The 22396-nt window shown below is 34.9% G+C and overlaps 1 long non-coding RNA gene across 5 annotated transcripts; it reads left to right on the plus strand.

Moving 5' to 3' along the window:
* Positions 1-392: 392 nt before the first annotated feature.
* Positions 393-16618, plus strand: LOC149566177 (uncharacterized). Of its 5 annotated transcripts, none has more exons than XR_016362138.1 (4): positions 393-885; positions 6690-6752; positions 14821-14888; positions 15515-16618. It is a non-coding gene; the product is annotated as an uncharacterized LOC149566177 (long non-coding RNA). The 5 variants fall into 5 exon arrangements; XR_016362140.1 differs by lacking the exon at positions 6690-6752 and having other exon boundaries at positions 15515-15607; positions 16253-16618; XR_016362139.1 differs by lacking the exon at positions 6690-6752 and having other exon boundaries at positions 393-863; positions 15515-15607; positions 16253-16618.
* Positions 16619-22396: the final 5778 nt, after the last annotated feature.

The following is a 22396-nucleotide window of genomic DNA, read 5'->3' on the forward strand; positions in this document are numbered from 1 at the left end:
GGCAAGACATGACAATAACTAGAGAGAAATCATTGAAAGAAACTAGAAAGGAGATAAAAAACTTCAAGAATATACAAAGAATTGAAAGCTTTTTTTATTTTTTATTATTATTGTCATGAAATCAAGAAAATAACTTTCCCCTTACTTAAACTAGAGAAAAATCGCATTATTCAATTATTAAAAAATAAATTTAAAAAATATGGTTTCTTTTTCAATGAGATTAAAATATTTTATTACCATTACCAATCATATAGGACTTAATAATAAAAGTAAACATATATTATATTTATTTATTCAGTATGTAAATTGTTTTTATTATAATTTTGTGGGAACCACTCTACACTCCTCCGATTGCTCTTCTAGAGTCACCAATTCACTCGTCAAACAACAAGGTGCGAAAAGTCCTTTAATAAAAATATAATTATCTAGGGCATCAAGTTTTTCCTCTTTCCTTCCTCAAAGCAAGCAACTTTTTTTCGCTAGGTTCAAGGTTTTTTATTCTGAAAGGGGAAGGAGAAATTTACTGAGCAAGATTACACCTCCTGACACAGGCCTGAAGGTATTAAATTTGTAGTTGAATATCAAGCTCTCTAATGGTGGAGGTGTTGGGCGCCCACTGAAGCCGTAGATCGTCGTACGAAGTGGCCAGTAGAGTTAAAAGGAGAAGGGGAAGTGAGAAATAGGGGATCGTAAGCGATATATGGATTCTTGAGAAAGAAGAGATGACAAAGACTATGAGTGCAAGCATACCAATTGCTGCTATTCACCGCCCTTTGGCATTCACCTCCTTACAAGAGGTTTTGACGATTCTTAGAACAGCATTGTGGGAGGCCTAGAGGAGGATTTAACTATGATGGTAGCAGGTACTTCCCCTGCATTCTAAATGTAAACACTAAACTTTGTAAACTTCAGGTTTATTTTTAAAAATTGTTTCATTTATCTCAAGAATTTATTTTGTGTTACCCGTACAAAACTTCAAAATTTCTGGATTTTCTTTTTGGAAAACATTATATGAGGCCTAAAATATACATAAATCTCTATCACAACATTCTCTTGAACCTTTGTTTTGCGTAAAATTTCCTCAATGTATCAACTTCCAAAGTTTCAAATTGGGAATTCATTTTTCTTTTTCTTTTTTTTTTTCACTAAAAGAGGGGTAAAATTTTTATTGAAAACAAAAGAGAGCAGAACAAAACAAGAAACAAAGAGAGTTACAGAGCTTTATCCTGTTCAACAAGTTGAACCAACCTCTGAGATAAATCAGGGGGAAGCATTGTATGATAAAAAATGTTCCAAGGCAGCCCATGCTCGGAGGCCCATTTAGCCAAACAGTCAGCCACACCATTCCACTCGCGAGGAATATGCATAAAAGACATAGAATCCAAAGAAGTACATAGCTGAGTGATTTGCTGAATAACCAGAGCCAAATGCCAATCCACAGTCACAAAGTTACTTTTATTCAATAAATTGACAACCACTTGCGAGTCAGTCTTGCAGATAATTCTTTGCCAGTCACGTTGACAACACTATTGCACTGCAACCAAGATAGCTAGAGCTTCCATGAGGTTATTAGTATGGTAACCTTTGTAGATAGAAAAGAAAAACTGAATATCACCAGAACTGTCATGTCCAACACCCCCAATACTAGCTGGCCCTGGATTTCCTTGAGAAGAACCATCAATGTTGATTTTCAGAACTCCAACCGCACGAGGAGTCCAATGCCCCTCACGATTAACAGGATGTGAGTGCGGCCTAGTTCCATTCGCTGATCGGGTGTGAGGAGCAAAGGGAATGTCACTGTGAGGAGCAAAGGAAAAGCGTGAGTAAATACCAGCATCTATAGGATCCAAACCAACAGCAACGTCACATTTAGCTTGGAGACTTTCATGAAGAGAGTTAATAATTTTCCCCCACAGGAGCCTGAGCTCAAAGTGCACATCATGAAAGATCCTCCTGTTCCTCTCAAGCCATATATGTCACAAAATAAGGGAAGGACCAATGGACCAAGCAACTTGAAGAAAAGAAGTCTTAGAAGGAGGGTGGCCCAAACGATCCCAGAATTCAGACAAAGAGGAAACATGCCAGCATGAGCAACCCCACACACTCCATCAAAGGTGCCAAATCTGTTTGGCAAAAGGGCACTACATTTTTCTTTTTATTATCTTCATGGTAGTGTACAATTGTTGCCAAGTTGAAATTTTAGAATTCATATTACGGATGATGAGCATAATCATCAATGTTCTTTATTTCTAATGAATTTGAACTGAGAAGGAAATCTGCCACTAATATCATAGTCATTAGTTGATGAAATGTTGGATTTTGTTCTTTTTAAGTATAATCAGTGAGAAATAATATGAATTTGTGACCAAGAGCATAAGAGTATAGATCGAGAACTTGAATTAAACTACATGAGAAAGTTGTTGAAAATTTGAAACTATTCAACGAATCTGTCTTATCTATTCTGATATTATATTCTTCCTTTTATTTATTTCTAAATTCTAACAACTACTACTTTTCATCTTGCTTCAAATATCACATATCCACAAGTATCATGAATCTACAGTTGTACAAGCAGCTACACACCAAGCTTTCGTAACTACCTTCAAGTACATTTCTATCTGATGCACTTTTTTAAAGATTAAGTTTATTGATAGATACCATGCCACTTCCATGAATGACATACAATTCTAATAGACATGAAAATATTTTTGTGCTAAAAATGATATCAGACTACTTAAGGCCGCTGCATATTTGATATTTCTATGAAACTATCTTAGGGTTGACAAGTGGATTAATAGTTATATTTTATGTCTATATAAGAAAAACTTGAAGAAAAGAGGAAAAATCACCTTTGCTTCATAAACTTTCTCATTTTCTTAAATGAATAAAAGAGAAATGACATATTGAATAAGTAGCAGTACATGACCATTCTCCATTGCTAGAAATGGAAAACATAATGCTACCCACAAGATATTCCCACAAATTGCTTACACATTCTATCCTTGAATTTGGAGCATATCAAAAGAAATTACATTCCATAATAGATTAAATTAGAATTAATTTACTTGATCTCTTCTAATTTAGAATCCACATCATTGCCCTGAAACTAGGTATCTTTTAGACATGATCTGCCAAGCGGAAAATCGTGGAAATTTTTGCTCAATATCAAAGATCAAGTTATTTATGATTCAGAAGCATACACAGTAATACACACTAATTTTCTAACCTATATATATTTATAGGTGTATTGATCCTCATTTTGTATATTCTATGTTAGATTTACATAAGAACTAATTTGTAAGAACCATTCACATGCTACATAGCCATAAGACACAAACTGTTTATATTGGAATTCATATTTATCATGAAATAGGCAAGTGATATACAATAACCTAGATAAAAGTCAAATGTAAGGGTAGTCTAGAATACTTTTTTCACTGAGAAAGAAAGGTATGAGTCGAAGGAAAATGTCAGGTCCTAATAAGAAGCCTTACAAACTAGCTTGTTGAAAGATTATTCATGTACAACTCTGTGTCAAAGAACTCCTGATAAGATTTTGTGTTTTAGAGACCTTGATGTTATGGCTAGTCTGTGTGGATAAGCTTCAGGCCATTCCCTTAAGGCTTATTTAAGTGATTCAATGCATGCTAACTGAAAAAAGAGTCGGCATGTGCAATCATGAGAGAGATAGGATTTTTCGTGTGTTACAACATCATGATCGCACTATCTTATTTTTACTATTTTATGGATAAGCATTAAGAATACAAAACATTTATACAAAAAAGCAATATAGTTGTTGTATCATCCTCCTCAAAAAACTCTTTTCAAAAATCTAGTCTCTGATAGTAGATTAAATCTAAGACCTTTTAGCCTTTGAATGAGCTCATTTGGTGATTTGTGGTGAAAACTATCACAAATTTTGTGCAAATGTATAAAAACCCTTGGTTAGGGTAACCAGGGGGCTCTTAGGATGTAGTTTTCTCTACTTTTACATGGAATAAAGCCTACACATTTGCAGGGATTATGGAGAGGGTGAAGATAACCTGTTCATAACATTACAGGAAGACCATGGAAGATCAGGCACATGATTTGATAGAAAGGTATCGACTGCGAGAGTCATAGGAAGAGGATTCATTGTTACAGAGTTAATAAGAAGGATTTGTCCACTAGTTTGAATGATGATTTTGTAGGAGAGGTTTTTGAGGGATAAATGTGTAGAGGTCAATAATGTGGGGAAGATATTGGGGGTTTTAAGAGTCCAAGGGAAGGGCTAAACAAATAGATTTGTGAGAAATGATCAGGACTGTCAAAACATGACAACAGTAAGTTAAAGATGTCTAACTTGAGTTAGATGGTGTTATGTAAAAGGTTCTAAGAATTTTAGGGATGTGGACAAGGCTTGAAGAAGGTTTAGTAAATGCTTAATGCATATGGTGCATGAGGATACATTGTTAGGTTTGATAGGTGATTGTCTTAGTGAATGATGCTGGTAACTGTCACATTGATAGCAAGCAATTGTCATGTGTTTTGAGAATCAAGTTAGGAATTAGGAGTCAGGGTATTGAGGAGCGTGATCATTAAAGATAGGGTGTAAGAGGGTTTCTATGTTGATAGGTCATTAGGAACCTAAATTCAAGAATCTTTGTTCTATAGCTCTGTTTAAAGTCTCCATATCTTTTCTATAAGTTGCACACTTTATTCTTTCATAGCTACCCTTATACCTTTATAACTCTTCAACCAATCTTTATACAATGTGTCTGTTGGTTTATATAGTAAGTCTTTATCAAAATCTCTATTAGTTCCCAAAACCACAGATTAGAATCCTACAAGTCTTTCCAACTCGATGTTGGGATATCCAATTGGTTAAAGGCCAACGTGACAGAACTGATTGATGTAATCTAAGTTCCCTACACTTCTGGCTCTGCAAGGCCAAGGCGGGTGAACCTAGTCCTACTCTGCCCATTGCTGAGTATGTCCTTTCTTTCTCGACAACTTTCTATCTTATCAATCCTTGTCAAAAACATATTGGGCTAGCATATTCCACAGTCATATATTAAGGTAAACATACAACTCTGATTCTTACAGGCACTTCATGTACGGTACATCATTAATTATTTAGTAAACTTAATTGATGTTATTACGAATGACTGGGCACCCGTGAAGTTACTATGTATCATATGCATTTAAAAATTGCTGACCTTCCAATCCTAAATATAGGTAGGCCAGATCCTTTTCCGTCATTGTAGTGTGCCATTCTAGAGCCTGACAAGGATATAAAGAACATACTTGCTAATATCTTGTATTTAATTATTCAATTCAGTCTGAATAAAATGCATCTGATATCTACTTTGAGAGCAATAGTATACTCGTTCTCCAGACTACAGAAAAATATAGATATGCACCTACTAATCATGTAGAATCTAGTTTAATATGCAGTTTCCTCATATACTCGGGAAACAATGGTTCAGTAATTATCATGAATATATCATTCAGGACTCATGTAGAATGGCCATCATGGATAGGCTTGTTGCCTGTAGATAATAGTATAATGATTGGTGTTGCATAACAACTTTGAACCCCACCCCCACACACGCATGTGTGTGTACACACATGCACGTGTGTGTGGGTGGGGTTCAAAGTTGTTTCATACAACTTCCATATAATGTATTCTCCATTGATATTTTATTTATATTTTAAGAAAATATTTTGTCATCAGTGACAAGACTCTTATCACGAAATAACATGTCCCAGACTATCCCTAGCACAAATATGCTCAAACTCATCTCTGTACCAATTAAAGATCTGAGCCTGCTCATTCTTTATTACGCAAATAAGATTTTCCTCTCTCAAGGCCTTTTTTGGTCTTCATATATTGTTTGAATATAAGTAATGGACGAAATCTGGAACAAATCAGAAGAGGGCATAAACATTTATAAATTAATGAACTAGAATATTGACAATAAATTGCATTTATCATAACCCTATCATGACCCAAGGATATGCATCTTTTTGACCTATTGGTCCTCAAGATATCTCATAGCATAATGTCATGGAAGTGATATTTCTAAAATAAGCTTACACAGAATGATGAAATAAATATTTGATCTAAAAGAATGAGGCGATATAAAATCTGATAAGTTATTAGTTCATGCCGATGCCAGAAACTATTGTCAAGGGCAGGGGCATAAACTTCTATTAATGTTTTTCCCTGCAGCCAATATCATGTTTGAATCTCTTCATTTTTTTTTTTTGGTTTACGTTAGTTTTCTTGGTAGAAAATGCTTCGAGGTTACCCGTGTTCTCAGAAGATGCAAGGTGTCACCATGTCCTGGTACAGTCCTCGGGCCTTCGCAGGTTTCTGTGCAAGAGAAGGTGAGGGAATCAAGGAAGTTGTGTTTGGGTTGTTGGTTCAGTGGGCCTCCTTAACAGATGGTGGTCTACTGAGGGGTGGGTGAAATTCGAACCATCTACTTTTCATTTTCCTGCCCGTGTTGATGACATTCTCGGGGTTAGTATTTGAGCAGTCGGGCTTTCCATCTGTCATTTTTTCATGTTTCTCTGCATGCATTAGGGCCATCTGAAGGTTTGTTTGGGTTTCTTTGACTTCGACTTTGGGTATAGGACAAAGTAATAAAAATACAAAATGCTGTTAAAATTTTAAACTGTGATCTTGTAAAAATATTTTGCAGGAGTTATCTGCGGTTAGAGGCAATATTCCCCACGGGACAGGAGGTTGGAAAGATTTGAATCAGGTTCAGCTCTTCCTCTGGTTACTTTGTTTGTCATTCCTGCTCTTTGCCATGTTTGTGCTAGGGCTTCACCTATTTCATAATTGTGGTGGTAATTGAAAAAACAGAGATAATATAACAGCAGAATACTCATAGCAGAAAACTTAGGAAAATGAGCGCTGATATCCCAGCCTCAACCATTCTATTTATAGCTGAATTAGCGATAAATGTACAGAGCATTCTAGAGAAAGATTTGGTTATGTATTTAATGAGAGTAGTTGGCAGTTGGAGGGATGGCCGCACATGCCTCTGGAAGCATCTTTATCGGTGCCAACCATATCTTTTGGTGGTTGTAATTAATCTACATTGACATCCCTCCTAAATTGATTACAATAGCTATAGTAAATATCTACTATCTAAATATCTCCCCATAATCTACATATGATGGGTCCCGGCCTAAAGCCTTGTTAGGTACCCATTTACAATATGTTATCTCCTAAATGCAATGGATGGAATTCACAAGAATCCCCCCTGAATGACAACCGTGAGGCAATTATGTCACTGCTCTTAAGCCCAAAAGATGTCGAAGAGATACAAACTTGGCTGCACTTAAGGCCTTGGTGAATAAATCAGCAATCTGGTCCTCTGTCTTGCAATATTGAAGATGAATTATCTGTTGTTGGATGAGATGCCTGATATAATGATGATAGACCTCAATATGTTTGGTGCGAGCATGAAACACTGGATTCTTAGACAATGAGATGGCACCTTTATTGTCACAATGAAGTAGAGAAGGTAGTGTATGACGTTGCTTGAGGATTGATAGGATAGCTCGTAGCCAAGTGATTTCTTTTGCTGCTTCATTTGCCGCAGCATATTCAGCTTCTGTAGTGGATAGAGCAATGGCAGACTACTTTTTACTGCACCAAGAAATGGGACCTGCACCAAGATAGACAACATAACCTGTAGTGGACTTATGATCATCCACGCATCCAGCCCAATTAGAATCTAAATAGCCAATAAGGGAAATATCTCCATGAGATGAATAATAGATGCCCATTGTTAAAGTCTCTTTCACATATCTTAGTATTCTTTTAGCTGCTATCCAATGTGGGACTTTAGGTGAACTCAAAAATCTGGAAACCACACTAACTGCAAAACAAATATCAGGATGAGTGTGTGGAAAATATACAAGACTACCGACCAATTGCCTATATAAGGTAGGATCAACATCTTCACCTTCCATGTCCTTGCTTAACTTTAATCCTTGAGCAATTGGAGTAGACACACTTTTACGATCTGTTATTCGAAACCTCTTCAATAAGTCTAGGGCATACTTAGTTTGAGTAAGATAAAAGCCATCATCCTTTTGCCATACTCGTATACCAAAAAAATAGTGTAGGAAACCAAGATCTGTCATCTCAAATGTATCTTGCAAGCATAACTTTATATTACTGATTTTATCCATGCTATGTCTTGTGATAATAAGATCATCGACATAAAGCACAATGATTATGATATCACCACCTTCAAATTCCTTCACATAGAAATTTGGATCATGAGGACTATTATGGAAGCCTTCAATTTAAAAATATTCATCAATTTTAGCATACAAAGCCCTTGGAGCCTGTTTGAGACCATATAAAGACTTCCTTAATTTGCAAACCAAGTGTTCTTTCCCTTGAATTTCAAATCCTTGTGGCTCAGTCATATAAATCTCTTCATCAATTTCACTATTCAAAAATGCATTTTTAACATCCATTTGGTGTAGAGGCCACTTAAAATGAGCTGCTAATGCTATAATAGCTCTAACAGTACTAATCTTTGCTACTGGGGCAAAAGTTTCTGTGTAATCAATCCCTTCTTTTTGTGAATACCCTTTGGCCACTAGTCTTGCCTTATATTTTTCAATACTCCCATCCGACTTGAACTTGGTCTTATAAACCCACTTATTGTTAACCAAATTCTTACCTTTTGGCAACTCTACCAATTCCCAAGTGTTGTTCTTTATCAAGGAATCATACTCATTTTTCATAGCTTCTTCCCATTCATGTTTTCCTTTGGCCTCTTCATATGTTTGAGGATCATTATGGTGGTCATTAAAGCATAATTAACTTGATGAGTCCTTTAATAAATTTCTTGAATACTCTTGGTCTTTGGAGGAGGACTAGATTCTTCATCCATTTCAAAGGGTTCCTTAGAACTTTCACCAGTTTCAAAATCATTAGGATCTTCATGATTCTCAATGGCCACGTGTGGAATAGGAGTGGATATTGACATATCATCAAACCCCTCATTAAACTTGACATCCCTACTTGTAAACACATCTTCCACACTAGGATCATACAGCCTATATCCTTTCCTTTGGTCATCATACCCTACAAAGATGCACTTAATGCTTTTCTTATCAAGTTTATTTTCTCTAATCTCATCTGGTACATGGGCATAGGCTTCACATCCAAACACTCTAAAATACTTAACATTAGGTTTTCTTCCACTCCAAGCTTCTTCAGGAGTAATGTTTTCCAAAACATTTGTGGGAGATCTATTCAAAACATGAGATGCAGTATTAATAGCTTCAGCCCAGAGAAACAAAGGAAGATTCTTAGATTGTAGCATACAATGTGCCATTTCCACTAAAGTCCTATTCTTCCTTTCATGGTATCAGAGCATTCTAGAGAAAGATTTGGTTACGTATTTAATGAGAGTAGTTGGCCGTTGGAGGGATTGCCGCACATGCCTCTGGAAGCATCTTGGTCGGTGCCAACCATATCTTCTGGTGGTTGTAATTAATTTACATTGACAGTAATGTGGGCTACTTGATCTCTCCTCATTTTTTATTGAGTAGGATTTGCCTATGCACCCACTACCAGTACTGTGCTTATGCAACTGGTGGAATGGCTTCCAGGTTCGAATCCTGATAGAGTACGGTGTCAAGGCTGCTGATACTATGAAAACTAACACATGATATGTCAAACATAGACCACAGTTAAATTTGGATGAACATTTGGTCATTGGTACAAACCTAGAGCCCTTGACATAGCAAGAAACCCCTAATACGATATCCTTTCCAAAATATAACACACCAACCAGCAGCTTCAATACGGACCCTTTCATCCTCTCATTTAGGTTACAATATGGAAAATTGTAAGAAAAACAAGGTAAAATGACAATTTATGATTTATACTTGTAAAACACAGCGATCTCAATCATCTAGAAAATTTCACTTGGGCGAGAACCATCTGCAATAGCAAATGACAAAGTTCTTATATGGTCTACCACCACGAAGTAAGCTATGTCAACTTTATCCACATCATCTGCCCCCACTTTACCGGAGTAAGGTTGAGCTCCAGCTGCCTTTAAAGAATGAAAAACAATAATACATGAATCAAGGCAACAAGCCCAGATACATCTATCCATAAATGCAAAAATTAACCACATGGAAGTCATCAAGATATATGTATGGTACATGCTCATCTTTCTGCTTAAATTAACACATGAAATAAACTTTCAACAGACCTGCCTGCTGCAATGCATCAGATATAGGCATAAAAATATGTGTCATTCAAAGCCTATTCCTGTATCAACATGCTTTGCTGTAAAGGCCTCAGAGATCCATCATTTTCCCCATTAAACTATTTAGCAATAATAGAATCAGTTCAGAATAAATAACAGGGATCACAAACTGCTCCCTTGTTGATCTTGTCTACCATTTCAAGGGACTAACTGACTTTCTCTAAATGCCATATAGGAAAACATTTTGTAGTGGAATGTCAAACATAACTTGCTCAAAAACAACAAAATTAGGGACCATATCTGAATAAATACAATATTCCAGGTTTCAATGCAAGTAGGTTCATAATAATCAACTAAAGAAGCTACATTACAGTTCCCTAGTATGTTCTCACTATTAGCAGGAAGTCCCAGCTTTTCATCACCTCCAAAATAAGTTGCATATAGGCGGTTTGTGGGCAACTTGTTTACCTGCAGTTCCGTATGGACAATTATTTAGAAAAATAAAAAAGTTCCTATTACAGATCACTTTTAAAAAACAAAGTGAAACCAGTAATAAATATTTATAGATAGCTATTGTAAATGCCCTTTCCCAATATACATGGTTATAGTGAAGAATGGTAAAAATCTTTGTTACACTCAAGGCGTACCTTCTCTGAAGAAGTGCCTCCATTTTTCTGATCAATGACTGAGGATGCTGGAAATAGGTGTGTTACGATGTGTGCCATCCTCTCCATCCATTTTCTCTATGGAGCTTAGGTTTTTGGTTTTCCGGCAACCTACTTCTTCTTAGCGGTTCTTGTGAGCGACTTGTGCTGCTCCATTAGTGCCATTGCCGTCTGTCGCCAAGGCTAGGCCTGTAATGTGCCCTCTCATGTGGCTTTCGTAGCATGCTCTTGTTTAGAGGTTGTCGCCCAACCACCATGGGCTGCATATTTTTAGGGTTAATTTTCTAGTTTTACTGTGTTTGGCCACATGTGCAGGACCAAAGGTATGTGCTTGTTTGTGCTTATTTTTTACGCTTTGACTGGTGGTTTAGGCTTGTTTCTTTGTGCACAATAGGTTTCACTATTGTTCTGTAGTTTCTTACACCCTCAGGCTTGGCTTTTGTTTTATTCCATTCTTCCACTTGCCTTATGTCAGAAACTCACTTCCGCCAGCTTATTTTCCTCGCTCCTCTATAACTTTTTTTTCCTCTCCGCCTCACCTTTGAATGAATCTATAGCTTTCTGGTTATTCAATCTTGACTTAGTGATGAGAGGAAAAGAATGAGGTTGAGTGAGGTGGAGCTGGAGCAAGGGCCATAGGGTGAGAAGCCTAAGAAAAAGCCGGGTTGAATGAGAAGTGGCTTCCCAATCTAAATTCATTGATGAGTGGTTCCCCAACTTGCAAGAAGACTTCCTATTCGTGAATCCAGACATCCGGAATCAATAAAGAACCCGCTGGAACATGCTCACCAGAACTTCATTGCCTAAAGAAAGTATTGGCGTCCCGCCTGCCATCCATTTGTTAGCTTATGGGATGGCTTCCTCCCGAGTCTAACCCAATGATAACCAATAACCTACTAGACTATTACCACATGGGGGAGCAACACTTCCCTATGTAGAATTGTGCATTTCTACAGAATATATCAAACCTCTTATAGCAATGGGAATCCTTTTAGACTATTAGTTGCTTTCGTGTTAGCTATTTTCTTACTTGTAGCTTAGCCCTCGGGTGCGATAGGGACCTTAGGGGGGGAGAGTCAGACTAGTTATCGAAAAGTGTTGTCAACATTGATTACATTCCCTAAATACCGTAAATCTTAGAAAAAGATAGAGAATTCCTTAAAGTAAATAAATCATTAAAAGTGGACAAAATTATGGTGTAATAGATTGGGGTCTTCCATCATCATTCTCAAACTTGTGTGGATGTACATGGTATGATTGAATTGAATAACAAGTATGAATTGGGTAGGCTGTTATAGCGTCATGGGGCTTCAGGCAACATTCATCACAAGCAAAGCTCCTTGGACGAATAGGATTTTCTCTTTATTTTCTGTAATATCTTTCTAAAATTAAATTATGGCTCTACCATTGAAGAGGACAGTAAGATTTACCTTCATAGGACAGTGCCATAGCAGAGGACATAATTGCAAATCGTCAATTTCAATGTAGAGCAAGCCATTCAAAAGATAATTGGTGATGTTCTAGAACATTTGTTAAACCTGTACAATTTAGCACGAGTTTCTTCCATCTGAACAACCAAATCACACGGACTAAGACACAATAAAATCTCATATACAACATTGAGTTGCTGTTATTGAAATTCCATAAATCTCGATTCAAATCACTATACTTTTTTTATTCCAAACTTCAAACTAAATACATTCAGTATTAATTCAAATTGCAAACATACATGCTTCAATTAGTCAATTCCTCACTAATTTACTGCCCCACAAATTCCATGTACATAGCTGTATTTTATCCTTCCTATTTTCCCTATTCTTTTATGTGTATTTCCATGCTTTAGATCTGTGATTGAACCACAATTTTCTTGCATTTCCTTCCTCTTTATTTCCTATAATAGCCTCAGTTTTTGGCAACACCTATTTGTATTGACGAATCAGGTAGACTACAGGATATCTCATGCAATGGAGAAACACATCAATTCAACATTTCCATTTCAAACAACACGACAGAGAAAGCAAGACAGGCACTTAGCAAAACTAGCACTCAATTTACAGAAACAAATATTTGTGAGGCTCCCAAATTTACACTCAATATGCTCTGCTCGACTTGTCTATGCAAAATAGAAAACGATATTGACATCACCCGGTTTTCTTTCTTTGCTTGCCCAGTTCAGCGCATGGCTACTTCTCTTTGTTAATCACAGATATTGCACCTCTTATTGTTTTATCATGAAAAAATGGACCACAATACCATTACGCTGACACAACTCCCAAATTTGGCACCACCTTCAGGCATATTGAAAAATGTTATGCTAATGCATCATATAGCTAAAGTACTAAATAAACATACGCAGCTAAGCCCAGTGAAAAGAGGCCCCCATTGTCAGCAACATCACATGTAAATTACATGAGAAATTATTCTCTGCCTCCTCCGAGCCTTGTAAGCAGCTCCATTGCACATAAATCAATTTGGAAGTAAAAAAAAAGAAAAAAAACATTAGAACATCATCTAATTAAGGAATCGTGAAGAGTTTTCAATTATAGCGATTTATAGAGGCTTAGTTCATAACTTAATTAGTAAGTTCATTACAACTAGATTTTCTGAATTCTAACATCTTTATAGATCTCATAGAGTAGGAGCGTGTGGGATTTGACAATCAATTATTGGTCAATTACTGTTTGTGTTGTATGCATCTTTTGGGAGAATTTCAGCCTTTAGGAAACTGCATCTTAATGAGTTATGTTGAACCGATAATGATTTCAATCTTAGTCCATCTTGAAAACATATTCATGACCATCTAAATCATGTGCAGTTTGACTGTTCAACTTCATCTTTCATCCTTGCACCTTTTACAATATGGTTGTTCTTCCTGTAGCCATTTCATGTTTTTTCTCCTTGTTCTATTTTTTTTTTTTGGTCTGTGCATGTACGTCTATAACTATGCATCTGTAATCTCTTATTAGCTTTAATTCAGTTGGACAAAAAACAACAATTAGCATTTAAGAATGGTCTTTTTCTTTCATAGCATCTTGGAAGTTACTTCAGACAATATTTTATAGAGTTTCCAAATCCGTATCAACTACTATAGTACATATATCATGAATTGATTGTATATTTTGAATTCAACTGTAACTAGTTAGTTTCCGTATCAATTAGGGAATGCTATTTGGAGACATGCTTTGGAAAGCATCTCAAAAGTTCAATATGGAATTTGACTGTAGGACATGATTATGGATCAAGTGCTTTTCCTATGCTCGTCTTTGATTTCCCCATTTTATGGTTTTGCATCATTTTAACTCAAATTACTATTCTTCAAAAAATTGACCTTATTTGTTTTTATCATTACCTATTTTCTCATTCTCATTCTAATGGAATACAAGTATTCTACATTGCAGCATTCAAATTAATTTTTGGTAAAAAACTAGCAGAAGCTTGACACTTTGGCATACCCATCGCACCTTCCGGTGCGATCACTAGTTATATTCTGCAGTGAAAAATTATTGAATTGGGAAAGGAAGTTGCGAACCTCATTAACAATTTTACTCTCAAGTTTAAAAACATCGCTATACCGACAGACCCGTGTGCCCATGATTTTCTTTCTTTAATCAGCTGCTATTTTCTTTTGAGATATAGCAGCATACAAATTTCTGATATGTCAACTATGTATATTCCATCTATATATTATTGAATATTCTAATAAGTCATGAAATTCTTGCAAACAAGATTCATTCTTGATCCTGTCTTTGATTCTTAGCTTGAATTTAGGTCTCTGTTATCACTAAACTCTCTGAATACAAGGAACAAGATAAAATTTCTCTTTCTTCTTACAATATTGTTGTTCTATATTTGAAACCGCATATATGAAGATATATGGAAAATTGATTAGCAGTTTCCAAATTGTTATGTAGGGGAAGGGTCCAAACAAGTTCAACATCAATGGTGTTGTTTTGAAGAAAGAAGCTTTAACATTGGACAGGTAATTGTATAAATTGCATCAATAGAATTCTTTCTAAATTCATTTTTCCATCTAAAGTTTCTGAGAAATGTCCTTTCTTTTTAAAAACTCATACTAGCATTTGTAGAGTTCTAACTATTCATTTTAATTTATTTTAAGCTTTATTTTAATACAAAACAAAAGAAAGTGTGATAAGTATCATCATATACCTATAGCTAATTTGTGATCATTTCTCTCTTGACCTACTACCAAACTATTTTAATGATTTGACACACTGAGCTTTCCATAGGCAATGCCTGATGAAGATAAAGAAAACTTTATGGGGTGTTTCTTAGGCAAGAAATCTGCTTACAAAAACTAACAATGGAAAACTTCAAAGGAAGGAATTTTGATATTATATTTAAGAACAATTGATCAAATGCACTGAAAAATATACTTGACATTTGTCTTTGTTGTTGGTGGGAATAAAATGATTGATGTGTTGGCTATGGGTTTTGTTGTGGTTGTTGTTGCTGCTGCCTTTGGTTTTGATTTTTTTTGCTACGTAAAAAATACAAATCATTCTCTAATTGTTGCAACAATTTCAATGTTTAGCATACAACCTTGATGATTGATCATTATATTTATTTCATTTTGCACCCTTGCAGATTTCCATTTTGAGTACATGACTTTAAAATATTTGTTGGACACGTTCCATATTGCAACACCTATTGAGGACTAGCTAGTTCACTTCATTCTTGGTGAGTCACCTGCCACTCCACATTGAAAATTTTGAATGCATTTAACTATCTCCATTTTGTGCAATACTACCTTTAATTAGAACATTACAAAAATATATTATGCTAACTACATGAATTAATTAAAAAAAATTGTCTAGAATCTAATAAATATTGGGCTTCAATGAGTAAAATTGCTAAGATTCTTAAAGTTGCAATTCATTTTGACCACTTCCATGGCCTAATTGTCTGTCTAAATTGACCTTTGCCTTCCAATCTAGCATTAATATACATGTATTGCATCTTCCTCCAATATAGTCAAAGTCCCAATGCACTGAGAGCATCAACATAGGGCTATATTGAACAACCATAGTAATGTCACTAAAATTTTTATGTTTCTTGTGAAGACATAGAGCTACATAGAGCACCCATAGTCATGTCACTAAATTTGTTGTGTTTTCTTTTAGGGCTTTAGCATATCATGGATAAACTAAACCATCACTATGAACACCAAAACCAATTAAGTATGTCATAGATGCAGAAAATTACGAATCTGTTTATAAAAATGTGCTACAATTCACAATCGATAAATTCTTGGAGGACAATAACATGTATAGGCTAAAATATTTTGCATACAATGTGGGTGATTTCCTCCTTAACTCTTTCTAGGTTGTGTTCCATATGCACTACACCTCTACAGAACTATGCAATGGAATTATTGACCATTTTGCACATTGCCTTAATAATGGTGATCCTGAGGCTTTTCTTTCTTACAATAATGAGCTAGATCTACAAGCATTTGTACAAATTACATGGTATTTGTATGAATTATGAATTAGATGTATAAGAATTGAATGAATGGCATGGCATTTCACATTGGCTCTCAACAACATCATTTTAAAGATTGTAAGGCACTGACTCCTAATGCTACAAATCTTAAATCATTCACTGTAAAGGAGTATGCTAGTCCCAATAAGCACCTCCATTAACTCTATTTTGAATAAAATCACTACAAAAAAAATACTTCCCCTCAAATTTTTGTATGGCATATGGCACAACTGGTACAGTTTACATAACTAAAATGATGAACCTTTTTGTAGATATACTTCTTTCACATTGCATTTGATTATCATGGCCTATATCTTGAAATGCAAAGATGAATCTGAATATTCTAAATGGCTTGTTGCATAGTTATTTGTCTCTTTTGTATATAGACAAACTATTTGATTGATGTGATCATTCTTACACAACAACTTTTACTATTCCTTACCAACTGTGATTGAGGGATTTATATTCAATATATAAGTTTAGATTCCTTGTTGATCATCTTAGTCTCTTTCCAATTTGAAAAAGTATAATCTAGCACTCTATTATGATAATAATTTTAAATTATTCTATGGCTCACTCTGTTTGGTGTATGTTTTATATATTCATGTGCATGTCCCATTTTTTGTTCAATATATGAATGCAACTTATACTGATTTTGTTTCTTGTATGCTCTCATACTATTGTGCAATATATGGATGCAATTTTGCAATTTCTTTCATTGTTTCTACTCAACAAAATGGTTTGTATCTAATATTCAAAACATCTAGACTCAAATAGATTGTTTTCAGATTTAGAGCTTTAATGTACACTCTACTTTGGTTTCTACCAAGTTTGACATTTATTGGGATTACTAATAGAAATGGTGAATACTATGGGTGAAACCAATCGGCCCTATTAAAATTGTTTCTGCCCATTCAAAAAATTGTGTAAATGGTGTGCTTGCATGATAAGACTATTGTACACCTTCATTGTTGTTGTACTATTTCTTCTCTTAGTGTTTGTATATTAACAATTAATACCAATGTCGCTCATGTGCCATAGCCAATGACACATTAAGTCTCATTAAGTCCATTATTTCCTTTTGTTATAGGTTTTTTAAAGCAATTTATCATAAACATATTATTTAGTTCTTTGTTACATTTTTGAATTGGAACCACTTTCCCTATTACTAGGTGTATGGAAACTCAGGTGCGGAAACAACTTCCTACACTAATCCTTGAAGGAAAGTATTGTGCAAATTCTATTAAATCCTTACAATTTTAGATTCCATATTATGTAAACAATAATATTGTAGTCAACCATGAATATATAAAATAGATAGAGAAAGAAAAAACATAAACACAAAGATATGTCGGTGGGGAAAAACCTTTCAGTAAAACAACCCCACCTCACCAAAACCTGCACAATGTATTATCTTCAACACAATGGTTACAACACATTTGCAATGCAAGTTCTTTCAGGACACAGAAGACAAATCCAGTTGCAACAAAACACTACCAACAATACACTTTTCACTCACAACTATCTGCAACCCTATAGTCACTTATATCATGTACTTTTCATTTTAGGGCAACTAATTCCAAAGAAGAATCATATTAGGGTTTTACCATTCTCCAAAAAAGTAGGAACCCAAAAAAAATTTCGGCTCAATGCCTCGAACCCCATGCACTAGATGGAGACTCAATGATCAATTGCCACATGTCTTCACGTTTTCACCCATCATCATATCTTCCAAAGATAGCTCTTATGCATCATAAGAATCCGTCATAACCGTTTCAGTTATGATCTCCTTGCAAAATATTCAAGATGTCGACCCATGCAAGTGGAGTGACACATCAACATGCCAACTAGACATGTACACTCACTTAATTATATTATTTACAAAAAATACATTTACAAAATAAATAATAAGAATAGGAATTATCCAAGGTTGAGACCCCTTATTCCTAACACTAGGAATAACTTAATAATAAATTATTGATAAAAACTTTATTTTTCATGTGCCTTATTTTTATCAAATTTCTATTTTTATGTTGTTTGTAGACTAAGGTTCAATAAATGTCAACATCAAGTGTAATGAAAACTTTTAGCACCCACTCGAGCATAAGGAAATGGACATATTTGATCCTTTGGCACCTCCATATGTCACAAAGTGAGTATTTCAATCGATTGTGTTTCATAGTTTTTAATAGATGTGATTTTTAAATGGGGTATGATGCTTTTATTTAAAAGAAAGGTTTATTTTCTTGACATAAATTGCATAATCATTTTTATCTTTCTTCTAAGAAGTTAGCACAAGAAATAATACTTGTGTGTGGCCAAAGTGCTCCAAATTATATTTTATAAGAGTCTATCACTATATTAATTTAGAGAAGTGTAATTGACATGAAATATAATTTTAAAATGCTTTAACAAAAGAATTTAAAATTGTTGAATTATTTTTTATGAAGATTCAGATTATTATATTTCATAATAACTAAAGTTTATGTTCTTTCAGAGGAGTATATCATGTTACAGTGACCATGATCATGGTAGATCTAATGTCGGGAAGACAAATTGTCAATTTTTTGCAGTAATTTTTAAAGGGTACTAGGTCAACGGAAGACCACCATTATAAGTAGGAGGATGGTGGTTCAATTCCATCGTGCCCTAATATGACTAAATCAATGATTAAATAAACTACCAAATATTACCAAATATACTACCAAATAAACTACTATATATACTACCATATATATTACTAAAAAAACTACCATATACAGTACTAAAAAAACTACCAAATATACTACCAAAATTATCAAATAAATTACCATATGAACTACCAAGTAACAATAATAAATGACTAAATCAATGATTAAAATAGTTTAATCGTAAATTTGGTTGGGAGATAAATGTCTGGCAATAAACTACCATTGGTCACGTGATCAAAATTAGTCACATATCTACAATTTTTAGTACTTTATTTAGTAATATATTGTTTATTTTGTAATAGTGAACAACCAAAGAAATCAAAAAGTGGTCAGAACAACCTTTAGGAAGGGCAACCAAAGAGTAGTAGAAAAGATTAAGCCAATCAACTGAAATAAGAGCCTTGTCTAGTTTAACTTGAATCAAATCATTCCCAGAGCTATGATTGGACCAAAAAAAACTCAGGCCTTGAAGATCAAAATCTACCAAGGCTTGAGAGTCAATAAATATGATCAAATCCAACCTTCCATCAGAGCGACTTTGGAAGGAAATTCCACCAACCTTTTCAAAATCACATAGAGCAGTATTGAAATCATCTATGATAAGGAACGGATCATGAATGAAAGAGGTGTTGAGAGTAGACAATCTATCCCAGAACACCAACCTTCTCGCATTAGAGTTGGGGGCATAAACATTGGATAATAACCAAGACAATTTATTCCTAATATGCAAAAAAATGAATACATAGAAGCTTATTTTTAGACAAGATCAACTCTTGTTTAACTATGGTCTCATTCCAAAAGACTACAACTCCTCCAAACGCTCCTTGGGAACTACATCCCAACACTTTACTATTTTGAACAATGAGATCATTTTAAGGTTTTTTTCTTGCCATTTAAGTTTCTTGGACTAGAAGAATATCTAGTTTATGGTCTCAAACTACATTTCTAAGAATGTATTTCTTATGAGCATCATTCAATTCTCTTATGTTCCAACACATTATCTTCATTTGGAACATTCTAAGCAACTCTCTTAGATGGTCAGTTGTTTACCATCCTCGATATCTTTTTTACTAGAAAATTCTCTTGAATATTTATTATTCTTCCTTCCTTGACCAGGCTTCTTACCACCCACACATGGCTTTCATTTAGACTTTGAGACCATGTTATTTAGAACTGATTAGAAGCTGGGAATTTCATTTACCTGTTGTTAACTAGAGATTACTTTAATGGCGAATCTTCGCCATTTGGCGATCCCATTTCATGGGTCGATTGTCATTTGGTGGATAGTGCATGCACTGTAGGTCAACTGCATTGTTGGATATTTATCTGATTTGGGTCCAACACCCATGGTAGTCGCCCATTAGTTATCACATGATTGGTCAAAAATATTGGTCCAATCACCAATGTAATATACATTTATTTTAAACATTTCGCATCCTTTACATGTTGTTTCTTATTGGCCCATGTTCTTTCACCATTACTACAACCAAATAAATTTCTCTTGGGTTGGGTGTCACCTACCATTTTCCCAATATGTGTCAACCACTAGCCCTATTTAGCCAACTGTTTCCTATTGTGGGCTTGCAATAGGAAGTTGCGTTTCACCTACATTTGACATTCCCACTTGTTAATCCGATGTAATTCTCCAACCTAAATTGGACTATAAGATATTATTATTTTAAGCAATTCGTTCTTTTCTGGTCTAGAGACTAGTATTTCTTATTATTGTCGAAGTTTCAAAGTGCTGAGTGCATTGCCCCATTGACTCGTGGACCATGGTTTTCATAAAAAGCAAGTGATTTTTAATTTATTTTTTATATCAACAGTGGTACTAGTACAATGGTACTAGTTATTTTTTTAGTTTTACTGTCCAGTGTCTACTGAGGACTGGACATCTCACATGCTAAGATAGTTCATAAGTTTGCGAATTATATTGGGTAGTACTGTAGATTGTAGTACCATAGCAATAGTACCCTTTTTTTGAGAATGAATCATATTATTGTTATTATATTTAGTCTAAGTAGTCTACCATCACTATTCATAGTCTTTGACTCGTCACTATTTGAGTCTTTTGTTCAACAACTAAGTTTTAATTATCTTTTGTAGCCTTTATTGGTTCACAATGTCACATAAGAGGGGTATCAGGGGTTCCGGTAGGATCCCTGAAAGCCAAGAAAGGACACCATTACCAAAACACAGAACCATATTGACATATTTTGGTGGTGGAAATGTCGGCAACCTACAAGATTCACAAGTTAGATTTCCAGTGCTTATTAAAAAAGGAAATTCATCACAAGTTGAAGACACAAACCATATTGAAGAAGTTCAAGTTGGTAAACTCGATTTCTCAATCGAGGATGAACTTGAACATGATTTGAAGACACTTCCCCTGAGTAGGGAGTCACAAACTAATATTATGGAGTTGGATTCAGTTCCAGACTAGTCAGGTGAGAAAACTAAAAGTGATTCCATAAATCATGTTCATGCACAAAAGGGGAAAAGAAAATTGGAATCAAAGAAAGATCAATCTCACCGGGATCTGTCCAAAAGCAATTTTTAATTAGAATGGGTGGAAAAGTACTAGTTCATTGCACAAGTGGCCAATCCAATTGATGGTGAGCCTCCTACAGAATGCAGATGTAAGATTTGCATAGAGATAACAAAGAAGGAGAAGAGGTTGCAACTTAAACTTGATACCATAGAAAAACATGTTAGTAAAGTTTATAAAAAGGAAACTATAGATGGAGTTGAAAAATCCATGCTAATTTGGAAAACAAAGGACAACTGTCTGCATAGCAGGAATGCTGAAATATACAAGTTACACTAGCAATTATGGGAGAAGCATTCTGCAGTAAAAGGTTCCATTGAATATTTCAGTGGGAAAGCAATGGAAGTGCAAAATGTGGGAAAAGTAGTTCAATTAAGTGTGGTCTTTTATATTTTAAGTAGAGGATGTCCTATGATAGACTACCCTTCAATTATTGCTTTACTGCACTTTTTCAAAGTTTGAAACTATCTAAACAATCACTAGTCAGTAAACAATAGGTGGGAATGGGCTAGATGTCTAGCACTGGTTGAAAAACAAGAAATGAAGGAAAAAATAAAACACTGAAATTTCATTGCATTGTCTCCAGATGAAGTTCTAGCAATTGATAATACTTCTTGGGTGTGCATGCATGTTTATGCTATAAACGATCTTTGTCATCAACCCTTTCTACTATCTGTTGCTAAATTGAATTGTAGTGCGACAGTCGAAAATTTATATGATTTATTAAAGAGTACTCTAATTGAATCT

The sequence above is a fragment of the Cupressus sempervirens genome, chromosome 3 (genome assembly GCF_028749045.1).
Source record: "Cupressus sempervirens isolate cs-2001-9-10 chromosome 3, ASM2874904v1, whole genome shotgun sequence".
NCBI classification, from domain to species: Eukaryota; Viridiplantae; Streptophyta; class Pinopsida; order Cupressales; family Cupressaceae; genus Cupressus; species Cupressus sempervirens.